We start from the raw sequence: 10778 nt of genomic DNA, 5'->3' as shown, positions 1-10778 counted from the left end.
TCTCTCCTCCTCTCTCTCTCTCCTTCTCTCTCTCTCTTTCTCTCTCTCTCTCTCTCTCTCTTTCTCTCTCTCTCCTTCTCTCTCTCTCTGTCTCTCTCCTTCTCTCTCTCTCTCTCTCTCCTTCTCTCTCTCTCCTTCTCTCTCTCTCTCTCTCTCTCTCTCTCCCCTCTCTCTCTCTCTCTCTCTCCCTTTCCCTCCCCCTTCCTCCATCCTATATCTTTGTCATAGCCAATCAGATCTCTCCTGATTCTATATCCAGCATGCACAGGCCTAAAAGTAGGATGTTCTCCACGGTAACAACTTTTGACAGTTGTATTCTAGCAGAATGATGTAGATATTCTAAGGATGTCTGAGGATTCTGATGTTCCGTTATATGTAAGATACATTCTAAGAATCCTTACAGTTCCTATCCAACTGCTGTCTGTCTGAAATACAAGGCCGGAGAGAACTAATCAAAAAGATGCTCTATTGTACAGAACATGGCCATGATAAAAACCACTCTCTCACTTCCCCCGCTCTCTCTCTCCTCTCTCTGTCTCTGTCTTTGTCTCTCTCTCTCTCTCTCCCTTTCCCTTCTCTCTTCCCCCTTCTCTCTCTATCCCTTCCCTCCCTCTCTCTCTCCTCTCTCTCTGTCTCTCTGTCTCTCTCTGTCTCTCTCTCTCTGTGTCTCTCTCTCTCTCTGTCTCTCTGTCTCTCTCTCTCTCTGTGTCTCTCTCTCTCTCTGTCTCTGTCTCTCTCCTCTCTCTCTGTCTCTGTCTTTGTCTCTTTCTCTCTCTTTCCCTTTCCCCCCTCTCTCTCTCCCTCTGTTTGTCTTTGGCGCTCTCTCTCCCGCCTCTCTCTCCTTTCTGCTATCGCTCACTTCCATTCCCTTCTCTCACTTCCCCCGCTCCCCATCTCCCTCTCTCCATCTCCCTCTCTCCATCTCCCTCTCTCCCCCCTCTCTCCATCTCTCTCTATCTCTCTGGAAGCTTAACATTGATAACCATCAGTCTGTAAGCAGTATCTCTTTGAGACAGACAGATCTCTGGTTAAAACAGGAGACATGAGAGGAGGAAGATTCTACATTTAAACCCTGATACCTCTGTCAAAAGATAAGACATAAACAGGTATGTGTGTGTGTGTGGTGTGTGTTGCATCTGGCTCGCTAGAGGGTTTCTACACAGGGTGTAGAACTCAATATGAATTGCATAATGAAACCAGAATAATTGGAGTGAAAATGTCTCCTTCAAAAGAAAATCACACACACGGCTACCATACCTCATACTCCTGAGAGAACTTCAGGTTGTCGTTGGCTTTCAGGCGTTCTAGATGATCAGCGAGCTCAGAGATGGGGACAGGTGGGTGACTAGCCATGCCTGACAGAGAGAGACAGAGAGAGAGACAGAGAGAGAGAGAGAGAGAGACAGACAGAGAGAGAGACAGAGAGAGAGAGAGAGACAGAGAGAGACAGAGAGAGAGAGAGACAGAGAGAGACAGACAGAGAGAGAGACAGAGAGAGACAGAGACAGAGACAGAGAGAGAGAGAGAGAGAGAGAGAGCAGAGAGAGGGAGTGAGACAGAGAGAGACAGAGAGAGAGACAGAGGAGAGAGAGGCAGAGAGAGAGAGAGAGACAGAGAGAGAGACAGAGAGAGAGAGAGAGAGACAGAGAGAGAGACAGAGAGAGACAGAGAGAGACAGAGAGAGAGAAAAAAAAATCTATATTATTATTTGATTGATGTAAGACTATCAGAATAACAAAGTAGTTTCCCCGAAGTTGTCCATAGACACTGATCTTAAGTCAGTTTTTCATTGTTTCGCCTAATGCTTCAGGTTAGGATCTGTTCCTAGATCTGTACCTAAGGGCAACTTCAACCCAGAGCCAGTTAGAGAAGGTTAGTGTTAGTTAGATGTGTGGGTCTCAGAGCCATATAAGAGCAGAGTAGAGTTCTGTTGATGAAGAGTAGAGTTCTGTTGATAAAGAGTAGTGGTCTGTTGATGAAGAGTAGTGTTCTGTTGATGAAGAGTAGTGTTCTGTTGATGAAGAGTAGTGGTCTGTTGATGAAAAGTAGTGGTGATGAAGAGTAGTGGTGATGAAGAGTAGAGTTCTGTTGATGAAGAGTAGTGGTCTGTTGATGAAGAGTAGTGGTCTGTTGATGAAGAGTAGTGTTCTGTTGATGAAGAGTAGTGGTCTGTTGATGAAGAGTAGTGTTCTGTTCATGAAGACTAGTGGTCTGTTGATGAAGAGTAGTGGTGATGAAGAGTAGTGGTGATGAAGAGTAGTGGTGATGAAGAGTAGAGGTCTGTTGATGAAAAGTAGTGGTGATGAAGAGTAGTGGTGATGAAGAGTAGAGTTCTGTTGATGAAGAGTAGTGGTCTGTTGATAAAGAGTAGTGTTCTGTTGATGAAGAGTAGTGTTCTGTTGATGAAGAGTAGTGGTCTGTTGATGAAGAGTAGTGTTCTGTTCATGAAGAGTAGTGGTCTGTTGATGAAGAGTAGTGGTCTGTTGATGAAGAGTAGTGGTGATGAAGAGTAGTGTTCTGTTGATGAAGAGTAGTGGTGATGAAGAGGAGTGTTGATGAAGAGTAGTGTTGATGAAAAGTAGTGGTGATGAAGAGTAGTGGTGATGAAGAGTAGTGTTCTGTTGATGAAGAGTAGTGTTGATGAAGAGTAGCGTTGATGAAGGGGAGTGTTGAAGAAGAGTAGTGGTCTAGTGATGAAGAGTAATGGTCTGTTGATGAAGAGTAGTGGTCTGTTGATGAAGAGTAGTGGTCTGTTGATGAAGAGTAGTGGTCTGTTGATGAAGAGTAGTGGTCTGTTGATGAAGAGTAGTGTTCTGTTGATGAAGAGTAGTGGTCTATTGATGAAGAGTAGTGGTCTGTTGATGAAGAGTAGTGGTCTGTTGATGAAGAGTAGTGGTCTGTTGATGAAGAGTAGTGTTCTGTTGATGAAGAGTAGTGGTGATGAAGAGTAGTGGTCTGTTGATGAAGAGTAGTGTTGATGAAAAGTAGTGGTGATGAAAAGTAGTGGTGATGAAGAGTAGTGTTCTGTTGATGAAGAGTAGTGTTGATGAAGAGTAGCGTTGATGAAGGGAGTGTTGATGAAGTGTAGTGGTGATGAAGAGTAGTGGTGATGAAGAGGAGTGTTGATGAAGAGTAGTGGTGCTGAAGAATAGTGTTGATGCTGAAGACATCTTGTCCAGCAGATATTTTCAAGGCAACAGCCTCACATGGGGCCTGGAGTCTTTCCTGGGTCCGGCATCCCGGTAGCAACGGAACTGACGTTTAGGAGTGTTTTAACGATGCACCGTTCCTACAACGGCCGAAGAACTTGTGCGCGTTTCCCAAAAACACTACAGAGGGAGAACTTTCACTAAGTGCCTTTGTTGCAGCGCTGATCTCGGGTCAGCTTTCTCCATTCAGATCTGACCTTTTAATTATAATTATACCACAGTGCTGACGACAGATCAGCTCCTAGAGAGATATTATCACCCATAGGCTATGGCTGCAAATATTGAGGCAGATTATTATGTTGAGGATGAGGCCCTAGCCTACCCTATAATAATACACTAAATCACAGATTATAATGCTGAGGATGAGGCCCAAGCCTACCCTATAATAACATACTAAATCACAGATTATAATGCTGAGGATGAGGCCCTAGCCTACCCTATAATAACATACTAAATCACAGATTATAATGCTGAGGATGAGGCCCTAGCCTACCTTAGAATAATGCCCTAAATCACAGATTATAATGCTGAGGATGAGGCCCTACCCTATAATAATATACTAGACCACAGATTATAATGCCGAGGATGAGGCCCAAGCCTACCCTATAATAACATACTAAATCACAGATTATATTGCTGAGTATGAGGCCCTAGCCTACCCTATAATAATATACTAAATCACAGATTATATTGCTGAGGATGAGGCCCTAGCCTACCCTATAATGCCCTAAATCACAGATTATATTGCTGAGGATGAGGCCCTAGCCTATAATAATACACTAGATCACAGATTATAATGCGGAGGATGAGGCCCTAGTTTACCCTATAATAATGCACTAGATCACAGATTATAATGCTGAGGATGAGGCCCAAGGCTATAATAATGCACTAGATCACAGATTATAATGCTGAGGATGAGGCCCTACCCTAAAATAATACACTAGATCACAGATTATAATGCGGAGGATGAGGCCCTAGTTTACCCTATAATAATGCACTAGATCACAGATTATAATGCTGAGGATGAGGCCCAAGCCTATTATAATGCACTAGATCACAGATTATAATGCTGAGGATGAGGCCCTACCCTAAAATAATACACTAGATCACAGATTATAATGCGGAGGATGAGGCCCTAGCCTACCCTATAATAATACACTAGATCACAGGTTATAATGCTGAGGATGAGGCCCTACCCTAGAATAATACACTAGATCACAGATTATAATGCTGAGGATGAGGCCATACCCTAGAATAATACACTAGATCACAGATTATAATGCTGAGGATGAGGCCCTACCCTAAAATAATACACTAGATCACAGATTATAATGCTGAGGATGAGGCCCTAGAATAGATTACCCTATAAATAATAAACTAGATCACAGATTATAATGCTGAGGATGAGGCCCTACCCTATTATAATGGATCACATATTATAATGTTGAGAATGAGGCCCTACCCTAGAATAATACACTAGATCACAGATTATAATGCTGAGGATGAGGCCCTACACTAGAATAATACACTAGATCACAGATTATAATGCTGAGGATGAGGCCCTACCCTAGAATAATACACTAGATCACAGATTATAATGCTGAGGATGAGGCCCTACCCTAGAATAATACACTAGATCACAGATTATAATGCTGAGGATGAGGCCCTACCCTAGAATAATACACTAGATCACAGGCTGAGGATGAGGCCCTACCCAGATATAATAATGAGGCACACTAGATCACAGATTATAATGCTGAGGATGAGGCCCTACCCTAGAATAATACACTAGATCACAGATTATAATGCTGAGGATGAGGCCATACCCTAGAATAATACACTAGATCACAGATTATAATGCTGAGGATGAGGCCCTACCCTAGAATAATACACTAGATCACAGATTATAATGCTGAGGATGAGGCCCTACCCTAGAATAATGCACTAGATCACAGATTATAATGCTGAGGATGAGGCCCTACCCTAGAATAATACACTAGATCACAGATTATAATGCTGAGGATGAGGCCCTACCCTAGAATAATACACTAGATCACAGATTATAATGCTGAGGATGAGGCCCTACCCTAGAATAATGCACTAGATCACAGATTATAATGCTGAGGATGAGGCCCTGAGGATGAGGCCCTAGAATAATACACTAGATCACAGATTATAATGCTGAGGATGAGGCCCTACCCTAGAATAATACACTAGATCACAGATTATAATGCTGAGGATGAGGCCCTACCCTAGAATAATGCACTAGATCACAGATTATAATGCTGAGGATGAGGCCCTACCCTAGAATAATACACTAGATCACAGATTATAATGCTGAGGATGAGGCCCTACCCTAGAATAATGCACCACAGATTATAATGCTGAGGATGAGGCCCTACCCTAGAATAATACACTAGATCACAGATTATAATGCTGAGGATGAGGCCCTACCCTAGAATAATACACTAGATCACAGATTATAATGCTGAGGATGAGGCCCTACCCTAGAATAATGCACTAGATCACAGATTATAATGCTGAGGATGAGGCCCTACCCTAGAATAATACACTAGATCACAGATTATAATGCTGAGGATGAGGCACTAGATCACAGATTATAATGCTGAGGATGAGGCCCTACCCTAGAATAATGCACTAGATCACAGATTATAATGCTGATAAGATCACAGATTATAATGCTGAGGATGAGGCCCTACCCTAGAATAATACACTAGATCACAGATTATAATGCTGAGGATGAGGCCCTACCCTAGAATAATACACTAGATCACAGATTATAATGCTGAGGATGAGGCCCTACCCTAGAATAATGCACTAGATCACAGATTATAATGCTGAGGATGAGGCCCTACCCTAGAATAATACACTAGATCACAGATTATAATGCTGAGGATGAGGCCCTACCCTAGAATAATGCACTAGATCACAGATTATAATGCTGAGGATGAGGCCCTACCCTAGAATAATACACATAATGCTGAGGATGAGGCCCTACCCTATAATGCACTAGATCACAGATTATAATGCTGAGGATGAGGCCCTACCCTAGAATAATACACTAGATCACAGATTATAATGCTGAGGATGAGGCCCTACCCTAGAATAATACACTAGATCACAGATTATAATGCTGAGGATGAGGCCCTACCCTAGAATAATGCACTAGATCACAGATTATAATGCTGAGGATGAGGCCCTACCCTAGAATAATGCACTAGATCACAGATTATAATGCTGAGGATGAGGCCCTACCCTAGAATAATACACTAGATCACAGATTATAATGCTGAGGATGAGGCCCTACCCTAGAATAATGCACTAGATCACAGATTATAATGCTGAGGATGAGGCCCTACCCTAGAATAATACACTAGATCACAGATTATAATGCTGAGGATGAGGCCCTACCCTAGAATAATACACTAGATCACAGATTATAATGCTGAGGATGAGGCCCTACCCTAGAATAATACACTAGATCACAGATTATAATGCTGAGGATGAGGCCCTACCCTAGAATAATACACTAGATCACAGATTATAATGCTGAGGATGAGGCCCTTAGAATAATGCACAGATCATTATAAAGGATGAGGCCCTACCCTAGAATAATAAAGATCATTCGAACATCATGGTGCACATTTGTTACACATTATAAAATGTATAATAAAATATATTTTTGGACCAAATGACAGCCAGTAATCTAAAATTAACAAATATAACCATTTATTGATCAAGAAATTGATTTCCATATTATTTAAATATATAGGTTTATGAAGCCTGTCGTGTTTTTATATTGTAATCCAGGCGTCTGGGTTTCCATGTCAACCATTTTATTGTCCTTCACTCGGTTGTAAACGTTGCATTCGTAGTCATCTTCGTTCTGAAGTTATCAGCGGCCATAGAGAGAGACAGATAAACATCTTGATTCTATGTTATCAGCGGCCATAGAGAGAGACAGATAAACATCTTGATTCTATGTTATCAGCGGCCATAGAGAGAGACAGATAAACATCTTGATTCTATGTTATCAGCGGCCATAGAGAGAGACAGATAAACATGTTGATTCTATGTTATCAGCGGCCATAGAGAGAGACAGATAAACATCTTGATTCTATGTTATCAGCGGCCATAGAGAGAGACAGATAAACATCTTGATTCTATGTTATCAGCGGCCATAGAGAGAGACAGATAAACATCTTCGTTCTGAAGTTATCAGCGGCCATAGAGAGAGACAGATAAACATCTTGATTCTATGTTATCAGCGGCCATAGAGAGAGACAGATAAACATCTTCGTTCTATGTTATCAGCGGCCATAGAGAGAGACAGATAAACATCTTGATTCTATGTTATCAGCGGCCATAGAGAGAGACAGATAAACATCTTGATTCTATAAACATGTTATTCAGTTATCAGGCCATAGAGAGAGACAGATAAACATGTTGATTCTATGTTATCAGCGGCCATAGAGAGAGACAGATAAACATCTTGATTCTATGTTATCAGCGGCCATAGAGAGAGACAGATAAACATCTTGATTCTATGTTATCAGCGGCCATAGAGAGAGACAGATAAACATCTTGATTCTATGTTATCAGCGGCCATAGAGAGAGACAGATAAACATCTTTGTTCTGAAGTTATCAGCGGCCATAGAGAGAGACAGATAAACATGTTGATTCTATGTTATCAGCGGCCATAGAGAGAGACAGATAAACATCTTGATTCTATGTTATCAGCGGCCATAGAGAGAGACAGATAAACATCTTGATTCTATGTTATCAGCGGCCATAGAGAGAGACAGATAAACATCTTGATTCTATGTTATCAGCGGCCATAGAGAGAGACAGATAAACATCTTGATTCTATGTTATCAGCGGCCATAGAGAGAGACAGATAAACATCTTGATTCTATGTTATCAGCGGCCATAGAGAGAGACAGATAAACATCTTGATTCTATGTTATCAGCAGCCATAGAGAGACAGATAAACATCTTGATTCTATGTTATCAGCGGCCATAGAGAGAGACAGATAAACATCTTGATTCTATGTTATCAGCATCAGATAAACATGATTCTATGTTATCAGCAGCCATAGAGAGAGACAGATAAACATCTTGATTCTATGTTATCAGCGGCCATAGAGAGAGACAGATAAACATGTTGATTCTATGTTATCAGCGGCCATAGAGAGACAGATAAACATGTTGATTCTATGTTATCAGCGGCCATAGAGAGAGACAGATAAACATCTTGATTCTATGTTATCAGCAGCCATAGAGAGACAGATAAACATCTTGATTCTATGTTATCAGCGGCCATAGAGAGACAGATAAACATCTTGATTCTATGTTATCAGCGACCATAGAGAGAGACAGATAAACATCTTGATTCTATGTTATCAGCAGCCATAGAGAGACAGATAAACATGTTGATTCTACGTTAAGCGGAGATCTTCTGTGTATAAAGTTATGCGGAAGGGCAAACAACAACAACAACAACCAAACAAACAAAACGACACACTTAGCGGTTGAATGGTCTGAGGCAGTCGGGAAAAGACAAAAGTGTTTTCAAGTACAATTTTACGTAACGATGGTTTTTAGGAAACAGTTCTGAGATTTAATGATGCTCCTACGAAGCTTTTAACCGTAAATTTAGTACTAAAGATGTTTTGGGGGGAAAAACTCCAGGCCCAGGACAGGAAGACGCCTTCAGAAAAACATCCAGGAGACGTCATGAAAGCAAATGACTTCATACTGCATCAAAATTATTCAGGAGTCCAGCAACAAAACAGAACAAACTTATTCTGCATGACAGAATATTAAGCACCTTGAATGTTAAAATTACTCTGCCATTTTTCCAAAGCGGTTGTTCCTGAAATGGGGATGGAATGAACAATATGAAGGTTAGTTAGCCAGAGAGAGAGAGAGAGATAGAGAGACACAGGGAGAGAGACAGAGAGAGAGACAGAGAGAGAGAGAGACAGGGAGAGAGACAGAGAGAGAGACAGAGAGAGAGAGACAGGGAGAGAGAGAGACAGAGAGAGAGAGAGACAGAGAGAGAGGAAGAGAGAGAGAGAGAGAGAGAGAGAGAGAGAGAGAGAGACAGAGAGAGAGAGAGAGAGAGAGAGGAAGAGAGAGAGAGAAAAAAAAAGGAAGAGACAGACTAGAGAGATTGAGAGAGAGAGACACAGGGAGAGAGGAGAGAGACAGAGAGAGAGACAGAGAGAGAGAGACAGGGAGAGAGAGAGAGAGAGAGAGAGAGAGAGAGAGACAGAGAGAGAGAGAGAGAAAAAAAAAGAGAGAGAAAGAGAGAGAGAGAGACACAGAGAGAGAGAGACAGAGAGAGAGACAGAGAGAGAGAGAGACAGGGAGAGGGAGAGAGAGACAGAGAGAGATAGAGAGACAGAGAGAGAGGAAGAGAGAGAGAGAGAGAGAAGAGACAGATAGAGAGACAGGGAGAGAGAGAGAGAAGAGAGAGAGATAAGAAACAAGAAAAAGAGACAAAAAACAGAATAGAGAGACACAGGGAGAGAGAGAGAGAGAGAGACAGAGAGAGATAGAGACAGAGAGAGAGAAGAGAGAGAGAGAGAGAGAGAGAGACAGAGGGAGAGAGAGGAAGAGAGAGATAAAAAAAAAAAATTGAATAGAGAGAGGAGAGAGAGAGAGAGAGAGAGAGGAAGAGAGAGAGATAAAAAAATATATATATAAAAAAAATTGAATAGAGAGACACAGGGAGAGAGACAGAGAGAGAGACAGAGAGAGAGAGAGACAGGGAGAGAGGAGAGAGAGAGAGAGAGAGAGAGAGAGAGAGAGAGAGAGAGGAGAGAGAGAGAGAGAGAGAGAGAGAGAGAGAGACAGGGAGAGAGAGAGGAAGAGAGAGAGAGAGAGAAAAAAAGATAAAAAAAAAATATATATATAGAAAAAAGAAGAGAGAGACACAGGGAGAGAGAGACAGAGAGAGAGACAGAGAGAGAGAGAGAGAGAGAGAGAGAGAGAGAGAGAGAGAGAGAGAGAGAGAGAGAGAGAGAGAGAGAGAGAGAGAGAGAGAGGGGGACAAAGATCGACTAACTTGACAATCGTCTAGTAGCCACGGAAAGCTGATACACGGTAATTCCTGAAAGGAAAAGAAACAAGCCAGAAAACTCACTGAAGACCAGTGTGTGTGTGTGTGTGTGTGTGTGTGTGTGTGTGTGTGTGTGTGTGTGTGTATAGCCTACCTGGGGTCTGGAAGTTGATTCTGCGTAGCTCCACAGGATCTGTAGGATGGTGTGTGTGTGTGTGTGTGTGTCTGTGTGTATAGCCTACCTGGGGTCTGGAAGTTGATTCTGCATGGCTCCACAGCAACAGTAGGATGGTGTGTGTGTGTGTGTGTGTGTGTGTGTGTGTGTATAGCCTACCTGGGGTCTGGAAGTTGATTCTGCATGGCTCCACAGCAACAGTAGGATGGTGTGTGTGTGTGTGTGTGTGTGTGTGTGTGTGTGTGTGTGTGTGTGTGTCTGTGTGTATAGCCTACCTGGGGTCTGGAAGTTGATTCTGCATGGCTC

General features: G+C 42.2%; 1 pseudogene; it reads right to left on the bottom strand.

Annotated features, from left to right (window-relative positions):
• Nucleotides 1-10778, bottom strand: part of LOC112240741 — a 163639-nt pseudogene that overhangs the window by 1155 nt on the left and 151706 nt on the right.

Source organism: Oncorhynchus tshawytscha, unplaced genomic scaffold (assembly GCF_018296145.1).
Source record: "Oncorhynchus tshawytscha isolate Ot180627B unplaced genomic scaffold, Otsh_v2.0 Un_contig_2707_pilon_pilon, whole genome shotgun sequence".
Classification (NCBI taxonomy): Eukaryota; Metazoa; Chordata; class Actinopteri; order Salmoniformes; family Salmonidae; genus Oncorhynchus; species Oncorhynchus tshawytscha.
Note: the sequence above shows the minus strand (reverse complement) of the source record. Positions and strands in the feature narration are given on the sequence as shown.